This window comes from Papio anubis, chromosome 13, assembly GCF_008728515.1.
Source record: "Papio anubis isolate 15944 chromosome 13, Panubis1.0, whole genome shotgun sequence".
In the NCBI taxonomy this organism is placed as follows: Eukaryota; Metazoa; Chordata; class Mammalia; order Primates; family Cercopithecidae; genus Papio; species Papio anubis.
Genome location: NC_044988.1, coordinates 17,455,044 through 17,474,150, shown reverse-complemented (window position 1 = coordinate 17,474,150; position 19,107 = coordinate 17,455,044). Strand labels below are relative to the sequence as shown.

Genomic DNA, 19,107 nt, shown 5'->3' with positions numbered 1-19,107 from the left:
CTTTAATGCTCTCATCCACCTTTCCCCATCTTTGAATATTGACTTATCTGCCCCTTTCTCCTATTGTCAAAATATTCTGTATATGCCTCTGTTATTGTACTGTCCAGATAATAACTGGCTTGCCTTTTCAACTAGACTGTAAGTTACTTAAAATCATTTGCATTTCATAACACTAAACATACTGAACACATAGTAGGTGTATTAGTCCATTTTCACACTGCTGATAAAGACATACCTGAGACTGGGCAATTTACAAAAGAAAGAGGTTTAATGGACTTACAGTTCTACAAGGCTGGCAAGGCTTCACAATCATGGCAGAAGGCAAGGAGGAGCAAGTCACTTCTTGCGTGGATGGCAGGAGGCAAAGAGAGAGAAGCTGTGCAGGGGAACTCCTCTTTATGAAACTGTCAGATCTCGTGAGACTTATTCACCATCATGAGACCAGCACAGGAAAGACTTGCCCCCATGATTCAATTACCTCCCACGGGGTCCCTCCCACAACACGTGGGAATTCAAGATGAGATTTGGGTGAGGACACAGCCAAACCATATTGGTAGGTGTTCAAATAATGTTGAATGAATGGATGTTTACAAATAAATCCTTCTGGACCTCAAAGGAAAAGCTTGTTGTGTCCACTGCCTCCAAGATCATTATTTCCTAAATGGATGTAAAGGGGCTATTTCAAAGCTGAGGTGAAAAAGAAAAGAAAATCCTATTTATCAAATTGGAATATATTTCAAGTTGATGAATGGTAGAAAATAGGCTATCCAAGGAGTGGCTGAGTATAGAATTCTGCTAATTTTAAGTGCTGTGGACTTAGAATCTGGGCTCATTGGTGTGTAATTAAACTCTCAAGGAAAGGCTTGGCATGACCACAATTCAGGCAAGGCAGGACAGATAATCCATATGGTCTTAAACAAAGCAGGAGCCCAGGGGGTAGCAGGTATGCCTGGGTTCAAATCCTGACATCACCACTTAATAATAGGAATAATAAGAGCAATTTTCCATGGCATTTTAAATGTCCAAAAGGATAATGCATATACATAGTATTAATTTCTCTTTCTCTGTGTCTCAGAAGGTGGTTTGGATTGTGTCAGGTGCTCTGAGTGCTGCCCAAATTCTCCTTCTCTGTTCCACCAAGTTCCTATTCTGCAAAGCAGACCCTGTAAGAACTTTCAGGGAGCCTCACTAGTCCTTCAATACCAGCCACATCGTCACAATGAATGCATTTCCATTTCTCCTTCAACATGGAACACATACACTTCTTAAATGTTCCCCCATATCCCAATCAATAGAAATTGAATCTCAAATAATACACTGAAGGAAGCTCCCTATTTAGAAAACTGGGATGCTTTTCCTCTGACTTTGATCAACACCACTCTTTCAGGCTTGCTGGTTAGCCTCTCTAAAACCAGCCCTACTCCAGGGAAGGGGAAGATAGATCTCACTGCAGAGGTACAGCTGCATCTTTGAACTGGCTTGTCATTGCCGAGATTGCGGCAACAACTCCTCAGGATTGAAAGATGCACAATTTGAATATTGGAACTTGAGGCCAAAATCTATTGCTGGTAATGTTGCTTTACATCTTTACTATGTATTAGTATAGATTTTCAAAAGAAACTATAAGTACAGCAATGGTAGTAAAGCAGAATTTGCTATAACTTTCCAATTGCTGCTAGTTTCAATAGCCAGTTCACAACAACCTTCTTTATTTTTTAGGGTTGTTTTATTTGAGCCTCTTTTTATCTGCTTGTCAGATAGACATGGATAGACACCTGTAAATCAGTTAGCTTCATCTATATTAGACTTTTTTGCATGTAAATGATCACATTAAGGTGAATGCAAATGTATCTCACCACAACTTTTCAGAGGCATAAATTTAATTTTTAAAAAAATTTATATACATGTGGGTTTGGGAATACCTCTGCTCTTACTCTTGTTTTGCCTGTCGGAAGATCAATGATGCATCAAAGATCACCACAAGTATTTATAAAGTAAGCAAATAGAATCCATTAGGTTTTATACCACTGCTTTTTAAAAGTATAGTTTCTCAATATCAGTTTAAATTGGATTTTGATTTAATAACTCATCAAGGATTGGATACAATTCCAATTGAGTAATGCTAATAGGGACAGAAGTTGGAGTCTAGCCAACATAATGTGAGTGCCAAGGGACCACACCTAATTATTGTGACCCAGCCTGCGATGTGACACCTTGTCTTCTGAAACCAGCTGAAGTGAGGGGAAGCATGCCAGGGAGAGGGCATGCCAGTTTGCCCTTACATGCCCTAAACTTACTGCCTAGGTTGATTAGCGGAAAGAACATGGGCTTTGTCGACAAACCTCAGATTGAATTCTGGCTGTTGCACTTGTAACCTTGAGGCCTTGAGCATATTACTTAACCTCTCTGAGTCTCAGTATCCTTTTCCATAAAACAAGGATTATACCTCCCCTGCAGTGCTGTTTGTAAAGATGAAATGAAATACAATAACTCATGTCTGATCACTAGGCCAGCACACAGTGGCTCCTCCAGAACTATTTGTTCCTTTGCTTCTTTCTCTTTCTGAGTAGGTCAGATTAATGCAGAGCATTGTTTTTAGCAAGTTATTGAAAATGGCTTCTCCTATATAATGATGCTGAGATTCACTAGGTCTTTAATACTGTGAACAGGGATACTCGTGAAAGTTACAGACAGGGTATGTGAATTAGAGCATTATTGTTTCTTAAAATAATCTTCTCATTCTTCTTCCTTTTAGACAAGAAAAGGAAAATTACCCAATAGAATAAAAATGTATTCTGATTTCCCTGTCTCTCCTTTAATTTTATTTATTTGTTCATTTCTTTCATGTCAAATTATTTATTTATTTATTTTCGGCAGACTAGGGAACTTGAATCAGAGCTTTAGAGAACACAGCAAATTGCTGTCTTCATTCTCCATCCTGGGCCAATCTGATAGTTTCCTCGAGGCAGATCTCCTTTGTGATGGTCTCCTGTAAATCAAGCACAGGGATGCAGTTGCATCGGTCAGCATGTAAAATAACATGCTGTCCACATAGAACGCGATGTGCAAAGTACCAGTGTAACTTGACATCCATTGCCCCTTTAACACCTGTTTCCATAGCTACACTGTAATCCAGACATTTGAGAGGCAGGCTTGCCTCTGCCAGGCCTGTCATTTCAGGGAAATAAATTAAGAAAGCTGATGACAAGGCCTGGATTATACAATTTCTTTAAAGTACAAAGCAGACCTGAAATCTAACCAGGAACCAACAGAGTTCAGATAAAATGGATAAAATCCATTTCCGGTAACCTTTGTAAGAAAATTTGAATGCAGCCTCCTTTATACATTTTGTTCCCTGACTCCCAGAAGCAGCATCATATGTTACACCTGGCAGCCGTATTTGTGGCACCATATTTTTCTTATTTTTAAGCGGTGATACCATATTTTTTAAAACGAAAGTTTGGAAAAAATAAACAGATGGGAAGATAGTGGTGGCGGGGGGACGCGGTGCAAAGAGAAAAAGAGAGAAAGATGGAGTTAGGCAAGTGCTAAAGGGCAGAGCGTCAGTACCAGACACTGAGATATTTGCATATTCACAATATGTTTCTGGCCCAGAGCACGTTTTTCTGGCGTTCTGTATATATTTCTAGGTCTCTATATTTATCCATGTCTCTGGCTACATATGTAAGACTAACTTTAGAGGTGGTGTGTTTGCTGGATGCTTTGCAGTGGTACTTGAAGAATTTCATGTTAAATATGCACTGGCAGCAGGAATGAGCTGCTCTCACATAGGAAGGGAAATAGGAGGGAGGTGGGGACCCCAGCCATGGTTCTGCAGTGTGGCGGCCAGCTGGAGACAGGGCCTTTCAACACTATTTTCATCAAGTGGTTCTGAGCCAGTTCATTTATTTTTGGATTCTCCTTAATTCCAAATGAAAGCAGGTGATACTAAAATCAGACTACGCTGCATGAGAACAACTAACCTCCTCTAAAAGACCCTCACCACGCTATTTTTTACCTCGTGGAATCCAGGTAATGCTTGCTTGCTTGAGTGCATTTATCTCCTTATTTAGTATGCAGGGGAGAAGGTTGTTTTGGAAGCAAAGAAGGTAAGGAGAGACTGATTTTGAAGAAGAGGTTATTACAAGGATATGTGCTCTCCCAGGGACATGGCACTCGCCATTATAGGAATGTTCTCGTCACTAGTTGTTTTATTTTAATGTTCTTTTCTTCATGTTCACAGCCTTCCCAGGTAAAACTGATCACTCAGCCTGATTATTATTTTTGGACCATTGGTAAAATTTACTTTTGACTCAATATATTAAAAACTTGTTGGATCATGTACAATATTAAACACTGCCATTTAGTGATGTTCTAAATTTAGTATTTTATTTAAAATCGCTTTACAAGAGAAAATTTGCCAGTGGGTTTGCTCTGATTAGGTGAATCTCTTTTCTATATTGAAAAACAAAAGATAAAATTTATGAAGTAAAATTATTAGGCTGGTGCAAAAGCAATTGTGGTTTTTGACATTAAAAGTAATGGCAATTTAGTTTTGGAAACTAACACATGAAAACTGAAAAAAACCATGTATTATTAACTTGAGGTGATGTGTGTATATGCATACACACACACACACACACATATATATAGTATATACACACATGTTTAGTTTTTTTTCATAATAAAGTTTTATTAACCTTAATATGAACAAAAGCAATGAACTTTAAGTTAATATAATGGAGGTAATATCTTGAAATGTTTCATTGTGCTTTAGTCCTTTACTTTTGCAGTTATAAGCTCTTAATTCATTCCACTCAAAGCATCCGTCTGCACAGGGACTGTGGATAGAACATGATGGATGATATTCAACATGCAACCTACAACTATGCAGTCAGAAAAAAACCTGTGAGATAGGCTATTGACCTGAAAGAGGACTTTCTATTCCAGTCTAGAGAAGCTACTTCTTTAGCTCCTGATGTCGTTGACAGGCTTACCTGCCTTAGGTAGTAAATTTTGATATAGTGGAGGTGAATAATGTGATCCCCCTTCCAGACTCAGGAGAAGAAAGAAAGAAGAAAGAAGTGAAGATAAGTGAGTTCCGAGTTTCATCTTTTCTGGATTTCCTCCAACCTTATCTTGTAGGCTGTACCATACATTCTGAATCTGAGATGCCACCATATCAAAGTCTCATGGTGGCAGAGAATGTGCTGAGGGTCCCCAAGACCACTTCCAGGTTCAGCGATTTGCTAGAAGGACTTGCAGGGTTCAGCTTGTGGTTGTACTCATGGTTATGGTTTATTAAGTGAGAAGATACAAAGTAAAATCAGCAAAGGGAAAAAGGGCCTGGAACAAAGTTTGGTGGAACCAGACCCAAGCTTCCAAGAGTCCTCTCTTGGTGAACTCTCATTGGATGTACTTGATTCTCCTGGCAAGCAGGTGTGACAACACGTGTAAAATGTTGTTTACCAGTAAGCTCATTAGAAACTCAGTGCCCAGAGTTTTTACTGGGAGCTGGTCATGAAGGTAGCCTCTTCCTGGCAGGTGCCAAATTCCAGGCTCCCAGAAGGAAAACAGGTCTTCAGCAAAAACCACATTGTTTGCACAAATAGTTGAGAGACAGTGATCCATTCTTATTAGTTAATATGGCAGGAATCCTCCCAAAATCCAAGTCCCAGACACTAGCCATGGGATAACCTCATAAGCAGGCCCAAGGATGGCAGTCTCAGGCTTGCTGTGACTCTTTTCTGCATAGAGGGTAATCAGGCAGACAGGCTCTGGGATAGGCTTTCCTGGCAGCCTTCAGTTCTTAAGTGGCACGAGTGCTGTATTAAATGATCATGGGACTGCTGTGGAGTCTGCTGTGCAATGGGATTGATTGTGCAAGACAGGCTGGGATGGGTGGGGATCACTGGTCCAGGTGGACAACTCAGCAGTTAGAATCTGCAGCCAGCAGGAGTAAAGGGGGCCAAATTGTCCAGGGAATACCATCCAGAACCTTTCCCAAGGAGAAAGGAGGTATAAGTTCGTTAGCCACAGATGACAGCACCAATAGGAGGCACGATGACCAGAACAAAAAGGGGTATCCCTTTGGATATTTGGTAAATATACAAAGACTAGAACAAGCTCAGGGGCCCCTTTCTGTCAACATCAAAGGAACACATAAGGTGTTCTTCTATTTCTATGCACTCAGATGCTCTCTTTGGAAGACTAATAGAGGAGAGGGGCATGGCTGAACATTACCTAGTGGACTGTTTAGGTTATAGATCATTGCTTTAAGCTAAAATGCGTACTCAATATGTTTTTTTCTCCTACTCACCAGTGTACAGTCATTTGGGGGAACAAATCCAGATTAGAGACTGAATAAAGAAATCGCATTTCCCCCCAAATCTGCTTTGTAATGTGACTTAAACTCTGTGCCTTTACTGTACTAGTAATTTTTATTTAATTTGTGAGAAAGGGTACTAAAGATATTTTATTATTTCACTATCCTAAAGTCCTTTCCCCTTTTAGATAGCTGCCAAAACTGAGGACATCTTGCCACTAGGTGATGGTACTTTCCAATGTGCTTTAAATTCCAAGTACCAGATACATCCAAATATAAAGGTCTTTTAGAGCCACTACGTGATAGTCTTCAAAAATGGCTGCCCACAGTCCTATACCTCTCTTAACCCCCACTAAGGTAAGGCATCCTGATTCATCTAGTTCTCCTTCCTTGAAAACTGGGTTGGCCCTTGTGATTTGCTTTGATTGATAGAATGCAGCAGGAATTCATTGTGTACCAGTCCTGAGCCATCTTTTTGAAGCCTGAGAGCTTCCTCTTTTTCTCTTGGAAAGTCTGCTGCTATGTAAGAAATCCAACCACCCCTGAGACCACTGGGCTGTGACTATGTCCAGTCATATATTTGGCAAGGCCATGGGGAGGAGTACTGTGAAGCCCTGCCAACAGGAAGAAGTGAGGCCCCAGACCTGTGACCCCAGCAGAGCTGTCCACCAGATTCCCAGCCATTTGCGTCATCCCAGCTAAGACTCCAGCTTTCATGGAGCAGAGACACTCTTGCTATGCAAATTCCTGCTCTATAGATTCACAAGCAAATGTTATTTGGCTGTTATTTTAAATCATTAAGTTTGGGGGTAGTTTGTTATGCAGCAATAGATAACTGAAACAAAGAAATTAACATTTTATTTGCCAATAAAACTAAAAAGGTAATCTTCTAAAAAAACAAACACAAATGTTCTTTATCACCTATATAAAAAGTTTTAACTTATGCTTTTGGAGCCAAATTATCCTTTACATAGCCTAACGTTACCAAATCTTTAAGTTGTTTTCACATTAAAACGTCATAGGGCTTTTGACAGTACAGAGCAGGGAACGTTAAAATTTAGTATCTGTTTTTTTCAAGTAGGAAGTAGAAAATTTAGCATTAATTCTGTTACTCAGAAATTATTAACTATGTTAACTGCTTTGGTTAATTGGTTACTGATTTTTGCCTAAGAAAATATTTTTTACTTTTCGTTATACAATTTTTAAAAAATATACAAAGATAGGAAATTAGTATAAGGAATCCTCTCATCACGAACCCTTCAGTCAACTTCAATGATCAATATTCTGTCATTCTTCTGAGAAATCAATCTTATGATCATCATTTTCACATAGATTGCCTTCTAGGCACTTTTGTCTGAACCACATGGCACAAATTGGCAGAGAACAAGGAAAAGAAGAGAGGAAGGAGGAGAAAAGGAGAAAAGTCATTCCATTGAAAACTTAAGAATCTCTTTTTTCATTCTCTTTAATCGGAAGACTTATTTCTCCACTTAGCACTCTAGTTAGTGAATCAAGGAATATTGACTCCAAAACTGAAATAAAGTGATTAGCCTCACTAAATCCCTAGCAATAACTGCAGTTCAGACTTTAATAAGTGCCTCTGATATAAACACTTCCAGAAATTATTTCTCAAAGGGCATCCACTTGCAGAAAGGTTTAAACAAAATTTAAACAAGATTTTGAACATAGATTTACAATAGTTTCATGACAAAAGCTATGGTTTAAAATGTTTTAGGAGTTGCTGTGGGTTTTCGACTGAGGACATAGTGTGTTATACATTAGCTGTTAAATGTGTTCAGTTGTTGAATCCAAAATTGCTTGGAAGGTTTAAACGTTGGCAGCCTTGAAAACAAACACTAGTCCGTGTTCCCAGCGCCTAAATGAAATCAAAGCAAACCTAATCATTTTCTTTCATATGACTAATAAAGATGTGAAAAAACAAGCTTCGGTTTTACATTTGAGCAGTAATCTTCTTAATTACATCTGGGTTACAAAATGCAAGGCTATGGTTCTTCTCCATAGTTGTAAAATAAAAACTGAACGTTTATGTATTCCTTCTTCTGCATCATGAGGGTGGGTGGGCCTCATAAGAAGAAGGCAATGGGCCGATAGGAAATTTAATAGAGACCCTCTTTCTCTTTCTTTATTTGTTGGGGGTGGGCGGGAGGAGGTGGAAATCTTTGTCAGAGTTGTATTTGTCTTGGGGTCAGCATGTTCTCTCTCAGTCTGTGAATATGTGGTGGGACAAAATGAAAGTGTAGATTAGATAAATATAAGAAGGTAAAATAGGAATTTGCTGATAGAAGGCTGCTCAGCATTTTGGCAGGCCTAATGGTTTTGGAAAGTTTTTGTGAGGCTGAGTTGATTTTGTTTGCTTCTAAAACAATGTTAGGCCCTGAGTGTGAGCTGTAAGACACCTGCTTTTATAGGTATTTCCCATTGAGGTAAATTAATCGTATGTTTCTTTTTGAAGATTCTTTAAACATTTAATTCTCTTGGACACACAGAGAGCACCATGAAATATCAGCACACTTAGATGTCATAAGCTTCTTAATTATGGTTTGCAAAGAACATCGCCCGAGAAGAGGAATATCTGAATGAAAGTTTTTTTCTAGTGAGTCTTGTTGGTATATTGCTACATATGCTTAGATTTTTTGCGCAATAGTCAATGTCTTAGTTGCTTTGTATGTGAAACAGAGATAATAAAACCTGTACTATCTACCTGATACTGTTCAAAAAAATTAAATGACATTAACCAGTGGCTTGAAAACATGTTGAAAAAGTTCAAGTAGAGGATGAAAGCCTGATTGTGAACATTAGTGTTATTTATAGAGTGTTACATCATGTAGGACAGAGCTTAGGAAGGAGAGTTTCAAAGAAACATGCCAAATGTTACTATTAATCTAAACAAGATTGTAATTCTTAAGTAAATAATTTGTTTCCAAGACTAGGAAGATAGATGAAATAAATATATGGATTTTATAATTATTCTTTCCTTGCTATTAACATTCATTGGTAGATCAGTAGGTATTTGGTCTTTATTCAAAGAATATATATGCATTGTGTGCAAACTTACACACACACATTGATTTTCTAGCAACTGGTGGAGTCTGATAACACTAAATACAACAATCTAAAGGGGAATCATTGATGTAAAAAGTTCGAAAAAGGGTTCTATAAAGAACTGAGCTCTACCAGGGGAAACGTATCACTATAAGAACTTGCTTAACCTTCTGTTTCTGTTTTCTATTGCTGCATAATGAACCACCCCAAAATTTAGTAGCCTAAAACAATAACTATTTTATTGCTATAATTCTGTGAGTGAGGAATGATGTCTGGGAGCCGTGGGTGCTGGCTCATTTCTGCTTCACATGGTGTGAACCAAAGCAGCTCAGCTGGGCTTGAGGATCCAAGGTGGCTTCACTCACATGTCTGGGATTCAGTGCTGGCTGCTGGTTGGGGCTCGTCAGTCTTCTCTACCTGGCTTCTCTCTCATTCTCCAGGGGACTCTCTTTACATGGTCTCTCTTCCAGCAGGAGAGCAGGTCTTTCCATGATGGCTAGGGTCCAAAGGGCAAAATGGAAGCTGCAAGAGCTCTGCAGACCCAGATCCAGAACTGAGAACAGCAATTACCTATCTCCTGGCCTCCTGTGATGTGAGAAAAACAAACTCCTAAATATTCAAACTATTCTGGTGGAGTATTCTGTTAGATGGAGTTATATTATCATTCCTGTCTTCTCCAACACCAAATTCTAGCTTGTCTGGAGACTGAGCCTTTCTTCCTCTGCCCTCTGTATTGTTTAGTGTCAAACACCAAGGCTTTCCTGAGGGAGCCAGTACTATCACTGTGTGGATTATTGTTTTAAATAAGAATGGTGAGAATTTCACCATTTTATTTGCTTCATTTTTGGGTTAACCCCTTGTTAATAAGAACATTTAATTAAACAGAACATTTATGTTGCCCTAAGAATTACAGTTTTTCTAGGTGAATTTGGTGAGAGGTAACTGCCCTGTGAATTTCAAAAAGAATGCTGCAGAGAAGGAAATAGTACAGGAAGAATAATTAAGTGGTAACAACAACATTAATATTCATGACAGCCCTCCAAAGAACCTTAAAGAAAAGGGAGACAGCCAAAGCTAATGGATTATTTTCATAAACCTTTACCTCAATAAATAGTTGTAGAGAATTAATCCAGCATCAGTATGATCGTAAGATTCTAATCATACACTATTCCTCAAATGTCATAGCTGAGAACAGAAATTAAACCATACCTTATGCTTGAATACTTGTTAGTTAAATCACATCTTAGCTGGACTGCATGAAATCTGATGGATTGCAAAGTAGCAGATGTGTGGACTGAAAATCAGAAGACAGAAATTAGCTACTTCACTATAGCCTGCCCTTTCCAAGGCTTCTGAACTTTGAAAGGGATGCTAATTCGTTATTAGAAAATTGATTCAAGGACACGAGAACTTAAAAACGCAACAACAGCTCACATGAAAATGGCTATTATCTTTGTGACAGAAAGTGTCCTCTCCATGGCTTACTGTATCTGAAGGTAATCCGCTTAAGGGAAGCTATAGAGTAAGGCATAGGAGGGGAAAAACCAAGGGCCATTAAAAACGTCAGTCCAGAGAGGCCTTCTAACCTTGAACTTCATCCTTTCTCCCTTTCTTTCTCTCCCTTCTCCTCCCCCTCATGGAGATCAGCCACTTTTGGTGTTTTTCCTCAAATGGACATAAAAGTGGGTCCAAATCATCTAGTCTTGTCAGACTGGTCCACAGATTTCTAGCCACGAGGACCTCTTTATTCCAGAGCTGTGTAATAAGCTGAAATCCTAGATCATTTACTCCACAGAGGACCTAGGGGACTGTATTCAAAAGACAAAAACTCATGTTGTGAACACCACTGAAGAGAAACACCTTCTCTGTTGACTGGTCATACTTTCCATTCGTGATCACAGATGGGCATACAGTGCTATTTTTTTCTCAGCCTTCAGTGTTGGTTTCTCTTCACCTTGCTGACAGCTCAAATGTTTTGGTGCTCTAGGACTTCGGAGTGAGCCCTCTTGCCTTCACACTTTCCTTGGGTGAATGCTTTTAGGTCTGTAACTTTACATATCTATCTATATGATAATAACTTCCAAATTCATATCTCCAAACCAGATTTCTCTCATAAATTCTGGGCTCCCAGATCTATGTGCTACTTGACATCTTCTTTTAAATGTTGATAGGCATCTTAAACTTAACATATTTTTAAAAGTCTTGATAAATGGCCCGTCTCCAACAACACACACATGCACACACACACACACCCCCGCAACACACACACACATCCCTTCCTTTTCTAGGACTTCCTGTATCAGTAAAGGTGCCTTCCCACCTCCAGTTCCTCAATTGTTTAAGCCAAACAGCTAGAAGATGTTTCTTGTTTTTCTCTTTCACTTTCCCCAAAATTGATTCTATCAGCATGTCAAGGCAATTCAATCTCTAAAACATATCTGGAATCTATCTTATTCTCCCCCATTTTTACTATTAATACCTTAGTCTAAGTCTTTAAGCCACCATTGCAAATGGATTAAGCCACTCGCCTGCTAACTGTTTTCCTTCCTTATTTTTCTGACTACAATTGATTCCCCAAACAGGAGTGGAAACAGTCCTCTTAAGAATGTAAATCTGATCATGCTACTCCTCTGCATAAAAACATCCGATACCTTCTCAGATACATAGAATAAAATCTCTTTGCTTAAGCCCTGCATGATCTGGTCCTGCCTGTCTCACCTCCTGATCCTACAGCCCCTCTTGCCTCCTGAGTATGTTTCCAATCCGTAGCCCTTTATCTGTCCCTCAAGCACATCAAGTTCGCTTGTGCCTTAGATCTTTTGCATCTGCCATCCTTTTCTGCCTGGAATATCTTTCCTCCAGAACCCTTTATGGATGGATTTTTCTTGTCATTTAGTTGTCATTTCAGATGCCGTCTCTTCAGACTGTCCCTTTCTAACCACCAATAGCATCATTCTCTTTTATTTTCTTCATGGCATTTCCATTGTGTGATATTGTTTATGGAATATCTCTCCTGGTAAATTGTGAGCCTCTGAAACAGGTACCATACTTGTTTACTTCCCTACTGAATCTCCAATATCTACAATAATGTTTGGCACATACTGCTTTTTCAGTAAATATCTGTTCAATATAAGATTTCAGACTGGGCACCTAGATGTTCAAAGCCTAATCCTTAGGTGAGTGAACATATGAGTGATGCATGACATTTGATGATGCCGCTCCTAGAAAGGACTCTTGTCCTCTGTATCCCAAATCCACCCCACTCTGTTTGGATGAGTTTTTCTGTCTTGGGATTTTGGCATCTATCTATCTATCTATCTATCTATCTATCTATCTATCTATCTATCTATATATAGATATTTGGGCCTATTAAGATTCCAAAGCAAGGAAGGGATATTTTCTTTTTTTTCTATATCAAATATTTGTCCAAACATATTTCAATAGGTATTGGTATTTTTACTTTATTAGAGAGAATTATTTTCAAGACAGAAAATGTTCTTTCTACATTTATTTCAGGCATAAGATTCTATAAGTCTCTGTTCCTTACGTTGTATTTTCTTTACTGAAATATGGAGGAGTTACCAACAGTGTTCATATAAACTGTCTTCTATACTTAGTGGAGTCAAAGGCTAAGCGGGTGTCTTGACTTGACTTGTCTTCCAGATTTCTGCAGACATACAAGAGCAGAAGTCATTTTCACGGTCAAATTTGTTTCCATTTCTCTTGCACTATGCGACATGTTTTTCCTATTTGTTAATGGTGACCTTTAAGCATTTTGCCATTGCAAAAACAATGTGTAGTTTTATTTATTTATTTATTTATTTATTTATTTATTTATTTATTTATTTCATGGTGATAAGCCATCATAACTCCATTTAAAAAAACATTCCTATTTGGAAAATTTAATGCAAATTCAAATTTAGACTAGCAAGATACATCAAACCACATGTCATTGTTGAACTGAAAATTTGACTCGTCTGATATTTTGTCTCTGAAGAATATTTTTAAAAATGTAAATTAATTGACTTATTCCGCAGAGCACAATAAAAATGATAAATCTGTGTGAGATCAGAATCTACCACAGATTCTGATTTGCTTATATAATGGAAGCAATTTTAACTGACATATTTATTTAAAAATAAGAATTTGTATCTATTTAAAAAATAAAAATGGGGCAGTTTATAAACACCATGTGTAAGTACATACATATACACACATATAAAATATTACTCAGACTTATTTTTATGCTTTTTCTCAATGTTATAAATAATTTGCTGGAATCTTTAAGACTTTTTAATTGGTTAGCAATTTTTGCTTTTTCAGGTAACAGTACTGGCACTAGGAACGGGTCAAACTTTTTAAAATATTGTCTAAATATGATTATTGTTACCTAGTAGTTTTTGTTCTTGGGTGTTGTCCTTTTATCTAAAGCAGCATAAAATATGGGAAAACAGTATAGATTGGTATCAGAATACATGATATCATAGAGAATGAAAGAGAGGTTCTAAGTGTTCTGGTTCTGGTTCTAGGACTCACTAATCATCTGGATTTATAGATAAGCTATAATCTTTTGGATCTCAGAATTTCCAAATATGTTTTTCAGTAAACTCATCTGAAGGATATTCATATGCATTTCACTAAAAAAGATTTCAAAAATCAAAAAATTGGGGATATGTTATATAATATCCTGGTGTAGTCTTGAAAATTCGTTAGGAATGTTATCATATTAAAGCATTAAAAATACAAGAAAGGCTGGGCACGGTGACTCACACCTGTAATCCCAGCACTTTAGGAGGCCGAAGTGGGTGGATCACGAGGTCAAGAGTTCGAGACTAGCCTGACCAACATGGTGAAGGCCTGTCTCTACTACAAATACAAAAATTAGCTGGACATGGTGGCACGTGCCTGTAGTTTCAGCTACTTGGGAGGCTGGGGCAGGAGAATCCCTTGAAGCTGGGAGGCAGAGGTTCCAGTGAGCCAAGATCGCACCACTGCACTCCAACCTGGGCGACAGGGCAAGACTCTGTCTCTAAAAACAAATATATATATATACACATATACATATATAATATGTGTGTATATATGAATGTATATGAATATATATGTATAGATGAAATATATATATTTATGTATATATCATATATATGTGTATATACATATGAAAAACAAATCTGATGTTAAAAACTTGGCATTTCCCAAATATTGTTACTCACAGAACTTTCATTTCTTTTTTTGCTTCTCAAATCTTTAAATTTTTTCTCAGAACACCTATCAAATCTTGCAAATCAAGTGTTCTGTAGTAACCCAGCTTAGGTGAGGTCATACTACAAGATTCTTAAGGTTCTTTCAAACCCCAACTGCCTATGATTCTTTATATCAAAATGATAAAACTAATAGCTCAGAGGAAACAAGAGACCAAACTTTCAGAATTAAGCTATGTTTATGTTCGTAATGTAATATAATCAGTCAATAAAATGTAGAACTTTCTCTTATCACCCATGTCAACCAAAAATCTAAAGGCCTAGAATTTGCATCTACTTAAGGCTTGTTTAAAAAATCTGATTACATAAAACATGCAGAAAAACAGAAGTAAGTGATAAGCCTGAGATATTTACTATGTTTCCTGCTTGTTAGATGTGATGTCCTCCTTCAGTGCCCCAAATAATGTGTTTGCTATCATGTTGCTTTGGAGAGGAAAGAGGAGAAGAATGATCACTTAAAATCAAACCTTGGGGACAGTTTCATTGGGAAAAAAGGGCCATGAGACAGAAGCACCAGCTTTCTGCTTGTATTATAGTAGAATTGCCATGGATCCATTTGAACTGACAATGCCCAAGCAATGCAATCATTTGTGGTGCCGTAGTGTTTACCTTCTTGGCTTAGTTCTCTTGAAGAAACTAATGATCCATCTTTATGTTTCAGGCCCTAGGCCAGGCACTGGAAATGTGCGTGAGTAAAACATTGTAACAAGACCCCATGATAAATGTTCTGATGGGTAAATGTGCAGGATATTAGAAAAATCCAAATCCAGTGTGAGTATGCATAATCCAGGAAGAGAAAATACAAGAGAAATACGGTACAACAAGAACACCAAAGTAAATGAAGGAAGAACTCTAAGGTGGAAGCTGAGAAAAATTATTGGTCCTAGAAGGAAAGGGGACCAGAAGACATGGCACATCATTGCTGCTATGGTTTGGATATTTATCCCCCCAAAACCTCATGCTGAAAGTTGATCCCCAAAGTTAGAGATGGAGCCTAATGGGAGGTGTTTGGGCCACAAGGATTGATCTTTCATGAATTGCTTGGTGCTATCCTGCTGTCCTGGTGGTAAAGAGTTCTCGCTCTGTTAGTTTCTGTGAGAGCTGATTATGAAAAAGAGCCTGGCACCTCTCCCATCTCTCGTTCTGTCTCTGGCCATGTGATCTCTGCACATGCTGGCTTTCTGTTCATCATCTGCCATGAGTGGAAGCAACCTGAGGCTTTCACCAGACAGCCAGTCGTCCAGCAAGCAGAATTATAAGCCAAATACATCCTTTTTCTTTGTAAAAACCAGTCTCAGCTATTTCTTTATAGCAATACAAATGGACTAAGTTAATTGCCACAGATAAAAGAGCCAGGAAGAACAAGTCTCAGTAGTTAATGGATCTAATTTCAAAGAAATTTATCAGAGGATTCTAGACTTTAAGAGAAAGGGGGTCCTTGAAGCTTATTAACCTGCTTGTAGCACAAATGAGTACACAAAACCCAAGATCACAAAGGAGGTTTGTGGCAGAAACAAGACTGGAAGCTAGAAAATCTGACTTTAAGCGTTTTTTTCACTGTTTTATTATTTAAATTATTTAGGGATCCTGTGATTTTTTTTTTTTTTAACCATCACACATAGTTTGAAGTAAGTAGACCATTGTTTATGTGAAATAAGATAGGTTTTAATGATGCTTATTTTAATGAGACTGAAGCCATGAACCATTAAACACTTTTAAGAAGCTATGAACCATTAAACAATTTTAAGAAAGGCCATATTAGAGGAACAGAAGTTCAGCTTGTACACAGAGAAAATGGCAAATAGCAGATTCAAGGCACATGAGGAAGAAAGAATTGACCTGGTCTCTGATGATATATGGAGGTGGTGAGTGGAAAGGAAGGAAGATGTCAAAACTAATTCATATTTCATTTTCAAGTGACTGGAAGAATGTTGATACCATTGCCAGCTGGAAGTAGCTGTGGGGTAGGAAAGCAAAGCAATGTTGAAGTCTGCGAAGGAAAGAACACAGAGGCTGGGATGAGAAATTGTCTGTAGAGTAGAGAGGGAGAACTGGACAAGACAAACTCTCTGCAGGGAGAACCAATGGCACCTGACTATGGACTGTACATAATGAATGAGGCCAAATGAATTTAAAAATCATAGTGAAGGAAGGGCATGTGGCCTGCTATAGGGATGGAGGTCAGGGAAGACCCCTGGAACAAACATTAATATTTTCTGTACATGAAAAACTGCTATAAATAGTCATAAAATTTTAGGTCTAGGAAAAGTATAGCAGGTAATTGAGTTTTTTTCTGCCTCTAAAAAATTACTCCTTAGGCTTTAACAATGAGTAATGCAGAGTTTGTGGTTTGCCCTATTTTTAATAACTTCCTTTGATAAAATATTTGAATACCTATCAATCATTTTATTACTAAATCATTCCACATGCATAACTGTGGGCCCTCATTTCTATTTGGTCCATTTCCTTGTATTTAAATCAAGAATACATAAATCACTAAGGCATTACCTCCATTCCACTCCCTAAAGGTATTTGAGAGACAACCTTTGTAGTCTTCTATTCTCAGAAGTACATTTTCTAGTTTTGTGAAGTTTTCCTCATGGACATTGTACATCAGCTTCAGTGATACGATTCTGTTTGTCCAGCTTCAATTGGCCTATAAACTATTTTAGTTGAAGAGACAAGAAGCAGAAACGTTGTCTTGTAAACAAAACAAAACAAAAACAAAACAAAACAATATTCAGATAATGGATGAGCATATTGTATTTCCTGCAAGTTCTAGTTTTATTTATGTTGCCAGAAAGAACCCTTTTGAACTTGTTAAAATAGTGCTATGTATTTTATACAAGATCAGTTTGATATATAACATATAAAGCCTCCCATTAATCCCTCCAGAATACATAAAAATACTTTTGCCCTCCTTTGCCAGACATTGGCAATTGCTTTGGAAAATATGTAAATAACTTGTTGAAATACTTTCCCAAGCTCCTTCTCCTGCGTTCTTGTTTTCTTTTCAATTGAAAGACTTAACTCCAGTATCACAATTTAATACAACAAAGGAACATATTTTCCCAGGTAGTGCAGAAATAGTAAATGGAGAAGATTCCCACAGCTTCCAGAGCCTGCTACTTAACATTACTTTTTTGAATCTACAGAAAATAAATTGATCCATTGATAATTTTAATAGATGTCTGAGAAAATAAAAACAGTGTATCAATTCTTGTCAGTGGCAATATTCATCTCTTTCCTTCTGTGTAGCAGCAACTCTTTGGGATCGCTCATCACAGAGACATTATAGATATTTGCAGAGGGAAATGAGAGGGCATAAGTTATTTTATTTATAGGCAATTCAAATTCTTCCTGCAAAGAATTTATAGCAACACATAAAAAAGCTAAAATACTGGCATTCTCACTTCCAATCCTGCCCATCCTTTTAAGTCACTGTCCCTAAAATCCTCATTTCCTCTCCCAATTTTTCCAAAGTGTTTCCTTCATGTTTTCAAATATATTCTTGTGAGCTCAGCTCTTTTCTGTTTGCATAAAAGTAAGGTAACTATACTGGTCTCTCTAATTGTCAATAACTTGCATTTTTCACTTTAACCTTATTTAAAGTGTGCAAATATTTAGCCCGTGAATAATATCAATTATGTAAATACGTATTTGCACATTCTATTTTCTTGAAAAGATACCATGTGATAAGCATATTCACTATTGTTTTTTTCTAAAATGCTAGCAAAGTGTTATAAAAACTGGTGTAAAAAAGGAGACAACTAATGGATTGGCGAAAATTTGTGGGAGCTAGATTAAGCTGATAACTATTCGTGGGGTTGACACATTTTATTGCATTGCTAGTGCCACATAGAACAGGGTCTTTTAGACAAGGCCATTGATTTGATGTATTTATAGCAGAATTTTCTAAAGTGTCAGAGGGCCATCTTTACAGGATCAACTTCCCTTTTAAAAATTGCAGATATTTGTGTCCCATCTGAGTCTGACTGAACAAAAGTTTCTAAATGGCGAGGGCCTTAGAATGCGCATTTTAAACAAGCGATTCAGGTTATTCTCCTCACTTTAATACACCTGGGCATCACTTGTTGATAACATGTTACTAAAATAACATTTGTGTTTTAATCCAGATCTCCTTCTTGAAATTCAGAATCTGTTTCTAGAGGGAGCTACTAGCTTGCTTTCTTGAGTGCTCTGTGGGTATCTCATATTCATTGCATGTTTCATTCCACTAAACCTGCACTTCCTTTTTTTACTTGTCTTGCCAATCAAAAACCTAAGAGTCACCCTAGACTCTGTCCACACTTTCATCCTCAGTACCCAAATCACCAATAAGAACCCTCGTGTCTAGCTTTTACCATTCTTGTGTCTCATCACCTCCTCTCAAACCTCACCTTCTCTAACATGCCAACTTACAAAGATTTTCATCTCTAAAGTGATGAGACCCAGTAG

General features: G+C 37.7%; 1 long non-coding RNA gene across 1 annotated transcript in view; it reads left to right on the top strand.

Annotated features, from left to right (window-relative positions):
* Positions 1-522: 522 nt before the first annotated feature.
* Positions 523-19,107, top strand: part of LOC108582447 — a 57,822-nt gene continuing 39,237 nt past the window's right edge. Inside the window, exon 1 of the long non-coding RNA XR_001895973.3 lies at positions 523-4,032. This is a non-coding gene — a long non-coding RNA (uncharacterized LOC108582447). The remainder of the gene's footprint in view (positions 4,033-19,107) is intronic.